We start from the raw sequence: 8,189 nt of genomic DNA on the forward strand, positions 1-8,189 counted from the left end.
GAGGCCTGCCTGAACTACATAGTGGGACCCTGTCTTAGAAAACCAGGAAAGAACAAACCGAGCCCAAATGACAAAAACCACTGAGGTGGCCAAGTCAGAGCCTGGGAGAGACAGGCGTGTTCTCAGGAGAAAGAAAAACACAGAAGCTGAGACAGGGAGAGACTGCGATGAGGTGGAAAGAGACAAACGGAGAGAGGTAAACAAGAGAGAAACCCTGACCAAGAGCCAGGCGGAGTGGGAGTCAAGAAGACAAAACCAGAGATGGCAAAAAGAGCCAGCAGGAGAAGGGTGGGGAGAGGAAGGGCAGAGAGCACAAGAGAAGTCTCCTGCCAAGGCTTGGCGCCCAGTGCTCTCCAAACTCCTCGGAATTCCAGCGCTGACGCTGGGGGATTGAAGCCCGTTCTCTTTCGGGTCAGGACGAGCAAGCGAGCGAGCGTGCTGCTCCATTACTGCTGGCATTCCCTGTGCCCTGGACGCCGGCCAACAGGAAATTCCTGGGACAAGTCTTTCCACTCACAATTTTTCCAACTTTTATTTACTTACTTTAATTTTTTTTTTTGCATGGATTGAAAAAAAGCAAGAGGGGAAAAAATAAAAAAAAAGATGCACCTGGTTTTGTTTTGGTTTTTTTTTTTTTTTTTTTTTTTTTTTTTTTTTTTTTTTTTTTTTTTTTTTTTTTTTTTTTTTTTTTTTTTTTTTTTTTTTTTTTTTTTTTTTTTTTTTTTTTTTTTTTTTTTTTTTTTTTTTTGGTAGCGCATCCAGCAAGAGCCCGAGGTGGGCCAGGGCCGAGTCTGGTCCATTGTGTGGACCCGGTGTCCTCCCCGGGGATTTATGACCTCACGCTCCCGTGACAGTGACATCACAGTGCGTTGCCATGGGCTCTGCTTTATTGTCGTAAACAAAGGGCTGTTCCTTGGGACCGGGGCTATCTGAGCAGGAGGGGAAAGAATTCTATGTGCAATGTGTTTTCTTGGGAAGGCAGCTTGTTCGGAAGTCTGAAAAGCTGCGGAAATCATCGTACGTACAGTTCCCTCTGCGTGGCCCTGCGGCCTCCAGACCAGGGTCAGGCCGGGGACGACAGCGATGAGGTCAGCTCCGCACAGGAAGCCCTGGGCCCGGTCACTGCTCCAGACGAGGCCTTCAGGCAGTCACGGAAGTGCTCTGAACACCTGGACACTAGGTGCAGGAGAGACAGAGGCGCCAGCCCCGCTGCTTCGGGATCTGCAGTCCTTAAGGACAGGGGTGTTGTGACTGTGTCACGTTGGGTCTGGGTTACACGAGCTGATGGAAGCAAACAGGAAGCCAGGATGAGAAGGAGCGAGGGAGGAGGCCACTGCGATGAGGACCCCCAGGAGGGCGTCTCTGTGGAGGTGAGGATTTAGCCCACGCCTGCGGGCAGAGGGAGGATCAGCCAGGAAGAGCACCCGCCACCCCGGGCAGAGGGGCCGTGGGCATCTGTCTGTCTCAGTCCGTTCCCGTTGCTGTAACTCAGTCCCACAGACTGGGCATTTGTTTGTTGGTGACAGGCTCTTGCTGTGTAGCCCATGCTGGCCTCAAACTTGTGGAGGTCCGAGCTGTTCCTAAGGCACGTAGCCACGGCCAGTGCTTGGAAGGACAAAGTTACTGCCCCACTGTCACTGTCGATGCTCCTTGCGATTTTGAAACAAGGCGCCCCCGTTTTGCCCTGGGCCCCACAAATTGCATAGCCAGCCTTGCTGAGTATCTTATGGGGCAAATGTGGCTTCCTCTCCCTCCCTCTCTGCACCCTGAGATCCCTGGGATCCATCTCTGCGTCCACCCAACCTGTACTCCTCACAGTTGTTCACCCCGGGCAGGGATGGGCAGCTGGTGGGGCCACTGCCATTACCCCCCAGACCCCCCAATGCCCTAAGAACAGCGGCCAGCTCAGAGAGCCTCTGGAGCTGCTCTCGAAGGAAGCTGTCCCCACTCAACCTGGCCCCTGGCTGGGCCCCCAGAGTCAGGTCTTTTCGGCATGGCAGGGAAAAGGGTGCAGCCAGGGGAGCCCGCAGCATATGGGGGCCTATGACCTCATCAGGGTGCCGGCTCTGAAACAGCAGCAGGGAGATGCAGCACGTGTAATTTCTCTATTTGGAGCCGGGGAGGGGCAGTGTTCTCAAGCTGGCAAGGCTGGGGGATGCTAGTCTCAAAGTGCAGGCTGTGGCCAGAGTGGAAGGTACATGAAGCCCAGCAGCAGCTGGTACTCAGTTCAAAGGTTACGGTACAGTGATGGCCAAGAGTGTTTGTATCTAGTAAGCAGGCAGCATGGGGAAGGTGAGACACGACTTTAGTTGAGCACCTACTACATGCCGGGCTCTGTGCTTGACCAATGTGATGGGAAAGTGGCTCCAGGCCTCTTTGCAAGTGGGTTTGGATGTTTTGGGCTGTGGACTTGTATGTCATTCCTTTTTCCTATCTCTCTGATGTCCCTTACTTTATTTGTAATTATTAAAAAATGGGCGAAATTTATATAAAAATTAACCACGTTAGCCAAGCATGGTGGCTCACACTCATAACCCCAGTGCTCTGAAAGGCTGAGGCAGGAGAATCTCCAAGTTTGAGACCAGTCTGGTCAACTTAGAGATTTAGTGAGATCCTGTCTCAAAATAAAAAATGAAAAGGGCTGGGGATGTAGCTCAGTGCAAAGGCCCTGGGTTCAACCCCCAGTACCAGGAAACAATAATAATAAAATAATAATAACCATGTGAAAGCGGATGCCTCAGTGGCCTGTGGTGCATTTCCAGTGTTGTGCAGTCTCCCCCTGCCACCCGGGAAGGACACCCACCCACTGCTCCTGGACCTCCTTCTCCCCTGCTGTGGCCCTGGGCAAGTATTAATGTGCTGTCTCTCTCAGTGGCGTCCCCTGTTCGGGGCCTGTCCCTTTGGTCCTGCGTGTCCAGGCTCACTTGGTACTTTGCTCCTTTTTACTGTTGAATTGTATTCTACTCTGCGGCTTTGTCACGTTTTATTTACCTTACCATTAACTGATAGATGTCTGAGTTGTTTCTACTCTTTGGCTTTTGGGTAATACTATGTACAAATTTATGTTCCACATAACTTTCCGGATCTCTTGGAGTGGAGTTGCTGGGTCAGATGAGATGGTGGTTGTATATTGAACTTTTGTGGGCAGTCGCTAGGCCTCACACATGCTGGGCAAGTGTTCTACCAGAGCTACATCCGCAGCCCTCTTTATTTTATTTTGAGGCTGGGTTTTGTTAAGTTGCCCAGGCTGGCCTCCAACTTGCGATCCTCCTGCCTCAGCCTCCCAAGTAGCTGGGGTGTCAAGGTATGTGTCACCCCATCTGGCTAAATGGAACTTTTTGAAGAACCCAAGCCACTTTCTATAGCCGCCGCACCATGTTAAATTCCTCCCTGCAGGGGACACGGTTCGGACTCCCCCACATTTGCATGGTGCTGGTGATTTTTCTGGTTGTTTGTTTTGCGATCACTGGGTTTTCACGGGGGCGGAGGTGGGTCCATGTCTGCTACTGGTGCTTAAGCCTAAGCGATGTCTTCCAGATTTATACAGCAGAGGCCCATGAAAAGCAGTTTGTAGGAAACACTGGTCACAAGAACACCTCATAAGGGGAGAAGCCGCTCCTGGCCGAATGGTTCCCAAGGGCCCGGTGATGATACTTGTAGCACCACCTGCTCCCATTGGCACAGCCACAGGGAAGGGGACCTGGCTGTGTGTGAATTTGGAGAGAGTTGGGTCACCTGCACCCACTGGGCGAGACAGCCTGCTCCGCTAGGTCACTGATGGCCTGTGTGGGTGGCAGGGGCTATGCCGGGCCAGGGTACCAGAACTCGGCCTGAGAAGGGCCGATCGTGGCTTCCCAGAAGCCCCTGTGGCAGGCTTTCCCACGGTGGGATCACATGACTACCAGTGAGCCAATCACAGGCCAGGGGGGATGGAAATCTGGTACCTGGCATCATTATTCGGGTAGAATAGATGTTGGGGACATGGGACAGAGACAGGGTCAACCATAAGGTACAGAGGTATAGTTTAAACCAAGAGGTGTCCTCTTTTTGACTTTTGAATAGTTTGGAATGTGTAGCTGAAAAAAGGTTGCCCTGTAGACCTCAAGCTCAGCCATCACCACCTGATTTTCTTTTTTATATTTGTTTATTTATGGTACTGGGGATTGAACCCAGTGCCTATTTGCACTAAGCTACATTCCTTTTAAAAAAAAAAAAACCCAAAAAACAAGTGGGCCAGGCATTTAGCTTGGTGGTTCCACTGCCTGCCTCACAAGAGCAAGGTCCTGAGTTTGGTCCCCATCCCCCACTCAAATCTTAGGTTGCTAAATTGCCCGTCCTTGGCTCCATCCTGTAATCCTGTATCAGTTTCCCAGAGAGCTGGGGTGATAGGCATGTGCCACTATATCTGATTTATTTGCATTTCTTTGAGACAGTGTCTTGCTATGTTGCCTGGCTTTACTCAAACTCCTGGGGTCAAGCAATCCTCCTGCCCCAGCCTCCTAAGTAGGTAGGGTTATAAGTGTATGCCTCTGTGCCTGGCTTGAAGGAATCATTTTTTTTCCTCCCTTCCCTTCCCTTCCCTCCCCACCCCCCCATCCCCTCTCCTTCCTCCTTTTCTTCCTTTCTTCCCTCCTAGGGTGCCGGGGGCCTCAAGCACGCTAGACATCTGCTCTACTCCTGCGCTACATGCCCAGCACCCATGTTTCTCTTTACCTGTGGTTTCCAGCACCTGACACCGTCTGCCTTCTATCTGGGCACAGTGACCCTGTGTGTCTGTCTGCTCTAATCAGGTCACCTGGCTCAGAGTCAGGGCAGGGCCCCCCCCATGGCGCTCCTGATCGTGTGTCACTTGCGCCAGCCTTCCCCGGCTGCCTGCAGGGCCACTCAGAGCAGCCTCAGTGCACACTGACCCGCTGGTCAGCAGTTCTGTGCCTGGGGCCGCGGGGCCAGGGCCTCCTGGATCTGCTCTCTGTCCACGACCATCAGTTGGTCTTTGCCATGGCTCCAGCATCACTGGCCAATATAGCAGGGCCTGGCCGAGCTGTCCGAGGAGGAGGAGGATGGAGGGCCCCCCACGCAGTGAGCACAGCAGGAGGTGGGGGGGCAGGGGCCCAGGCCGAGCACAGTGGAGGTGAGGTTTTTGGAGGAGGGAGAGGGGAGGATGACGGAAAGAAGAAAAGGGGGTGGAGGGAGGAGAAAGAGAGAGAGAAAGGGGGTGGCAAAGGGACCTCATTTTATAATCTGGTCTGCGTCCTGGTGCCTGCTGCTGTGCCTGCTTTTGCACCTGTTATTGGCATGAGCAGGGCAGAACTGGCCTAAAAAATGAACGAGAGAGAAATTCCCAAGAGGGAGGAGAGAGAGGAGGAAGAAAGCCACTCAGCAGGGCGGAAGAGCCAGTGACTCTGACAAGCACCTACTGCTTTGCCTTTTTTTTTTTTTTCCTTCTGGTACTGACAGTTGAACCTAGGATCTTCATGCTGAGCTACACCTCTGGCCCTTTTCAATTTTCTTCGATCAGAAACATTGTCTTGCTAAGTTGCTAGTTGCCTAGGCTGGGCTCAGACTTGTGATCCTCCTGCCTCAGCCTCCCAGAGTGCTAGGAGCACAGGCATGTGCCACCTCACCTGCTTTTGTTTGCCTTTATACACTCACGGCTGTGGTCTGAATATTTGTGTCCTTCCCCAATTCAGCTGTTGAAATCATAGTCCCGATGTGTGGGTATTAAGAGGTGAGGGGTGCAGGGGGTGGTTGGGTGCTGACAGTGGATCCCTCCTGAGTAGGCCAGAGGCTGCAAGAAGGTGCGGTCTATGGACTCGGCCCTCCCCAGCACCAAATCTGAGGAAGCCTTCATCCTGACTTCCAGGCGGCCTCCGAGCTGTAGCAGCACATTTCTGCCGTTCAGAAATCACCTCCTCTTAGGAGTTTTGTTGTAGCGGCATGAGTGGACTAAGACACTCATCAGTTGCAGCGCCTGGAATTCCACGGGGGCTCCATTAGGGCTCATCTTGCTGAGCTGAAAGACAAGGAGAGGAGGGACAGCAGAATGGGGGAGGAGGAGGACGGCAGGGGAGAGGCCAAGGTGGGGAAGGGAAGAGGAGGGGAGTGGGAGATGGCAGGACAGGGTGCAGGGGGAGGAGGGAGGGTGGGAACAGGCAGGCTGTGGGAGCAGGCGCATCCTTTTGATGAAAATGCACATTAGCAAACGTGCTAGGCTCTGACAAGCGCCAACAGGCCCACGGAGGAGTTAAAAAGCGCTACATCTGTCAGGGTTTCAATTTTTAAGTCAGCACCTTCCTTCTTCCCATGCTGGGATTCTGCAACTGGGTGTCCACTGCCCGCCCCCACCCCACTGCCTGTCACGGAGCCGTCAGGCTGCCAGGGAGCCCGCAGGGGCCAAGAGGGGACCCGTGGGGGTCTGTGCCAGGGGGAGCCGCAGCCCCTCCCCAGCAATGTCAGGGGGTCCTGTGGGCCAGGGCACAGGAGAATGGACGGTGCTTTCAGCTCACACTAGGTCTTCCGATACATGGAGCTCTGAAGGGGACCCAGCAGTGACCCCCGGATCACGTCCAGCCCCCTCAGAGTGGACTTACTTGGAAATAGGCTCTTCGCAGGTGTCATTCGTCAAAGCTCTTGAATTGCAATAGTCCCAGGTTTAATGTGTGCTCTGTAGCCAAGGACTGGTAGCCTTTGAAGAGGAGAAGGAAACAGAGAGACGCAGGAGAGCGGGGCTGGGTGACCACAGAGGTGGGGTAGACGATCTCGCAGTGGAGTGAACGATACTGAGGACACAGCAGGCACCAGAGGCTGGAAGGGGCCAGAAGGACCCTCAGCCAGAGCCTCCGCAGGTGACCCAGCCCTGTGCCTGTACCTTGATCCGGAATGGGTAGAAAAGAGGACAGGAGGAAGCACAGAAAGGGGTGCAAGAATGAACTTCTGCCATTTGCACCATTTGTAGGGCAGCCTGGGCCACAGACAGTGGCCCTGAAACTCCACAGTCACTCACGCTGTCACGATGGCTGTGGATATGGGACTCAGCACCTGAGTCGGGCAGGACCACAAGGGTTAGGGGCTGGCTGACAGGTGACGGCTTCCGATTTCATGATGTCAGTTACTCCCTTGCTTCCTTTCTTCCTTTCTTTTGTTTGGTACAGGATTGAAGCCAGGGTTTTTGCAGTGAGCTACATCCTCATCCTTTTTAAATTTGAGATAGAGTCTCACTAATTCACTAAGTTACCCTGGCTGGACTCAAACTGGTGATCCTCCTGCCCCAGCCTCCCAGAGTGCTGGGATTAAAGGTCTGAGCCACCACATCCAACTTCAATAACTTTTCTATGGGATTCTTGCCTGTTCTAAGATCTCTCTGCTGATGAGGGCTGATGAGGTAGCCCCGAGCGGAGGAGATTGTCCTTACCTGGCTTGGAATGTTGTATGTGTCAAAGAAAGAGGACTGTTGCCCTCAAGCAAAATTAGGAGACTGGACAGCAGTGTGTACAGTGATTAGGAAGTCATGCAACCACATTATCAGCAGTGATGAGGAAGTCATCCAGTCTGACCGAGGTCATGCCTTATGAGGTGTCATGGAGGAAGGGGAGTGGGTGACCAACTTGCCTCTGTTTGCCTGGGACTTGCTTGGATTTAGTGCTGGAAATTCCATGTCCTGAGCAATCAGGATGCTAAGAAGAGGCAATTTCCTCTAGGTACCTGAAGAACTCATTCATCCATCTATCCATCCATTTAAACATCCATCCATCCATTCATCTACCCAACCATCCATCCATCCAACCACCTATCCACCCACCCACCCATCCATCCACCTACCCATCCATCCATCCATCCATCCACCCACCCATCCGTCCACCATCCATCCACCCATCCATCTACCCATCCACCCACCCATCCACCCATCCATCCATCCATCCACCCATCCATCCGTCCACCATCCATCCACCCATCCATCCACCCATCCACCCACCCATCCACCCATCCACCCATCCATCCACCCATCCATCCACCCACCCACCCATCCATCCGTCCACCATCCACCCACCCAACCATCCACCCATCCATCCATCCACCTATCCACCCATCCATCCACCCATCCATCCATCCATGCACCCACCCCCCCCCCCATCCACCCACCCATCCATCCACCCATCCACCCATCCATCCGTCCACCATCCACCCACCCA

At 53.2% G+C, this 8,189-nt stretch overlaps 1 long non-coding RNA gene across 4 annotated transcripts in view; it reads left to right on the top strand.

The window, feature by feature from the left end:
* Positions 1 to 793: 793 nt before the first annotated feature.
* LOC104848239 overlaps positions 794 to 8,189 on the top strand; it is a 14,449-nt gene continuing 7,053 nt past the window's right edge. For 2 of the 4 annotated variants that reach the window (XR_004516781.1, XR_004516782.1), the window contains exon 1: positions 804 to 1,370. This is a non-coding gene — a long non-coding RNA (uncharacterized LOC104848239). Of the gene's footprint in view, positions 1,371 to 8,189 lie in introns of all 4 variants that reach the window. The other 2 variants (XR_002024718.2, XR_002024719.2) reach the window with 2 other exon arrangements.

The sequence above is a fragment of the Fukomys damarensis genome, unplaced genomic scaffold (genome assembly GCF_012274545.1).
Source record: "Fukomys damarensis isolate Sample0158 unplaced genomic scaffold, DMR_v1.0_HiC HiC_scaffold_12, whole genome shotgun sequence".
Taxonomy (NCBI): domain Eukaryota; kingdom Metazoa; phylum Chordata; class Mammalia; order Rodentia; family Bathyergidae; genus Fukomys; species Fukomys damarensis.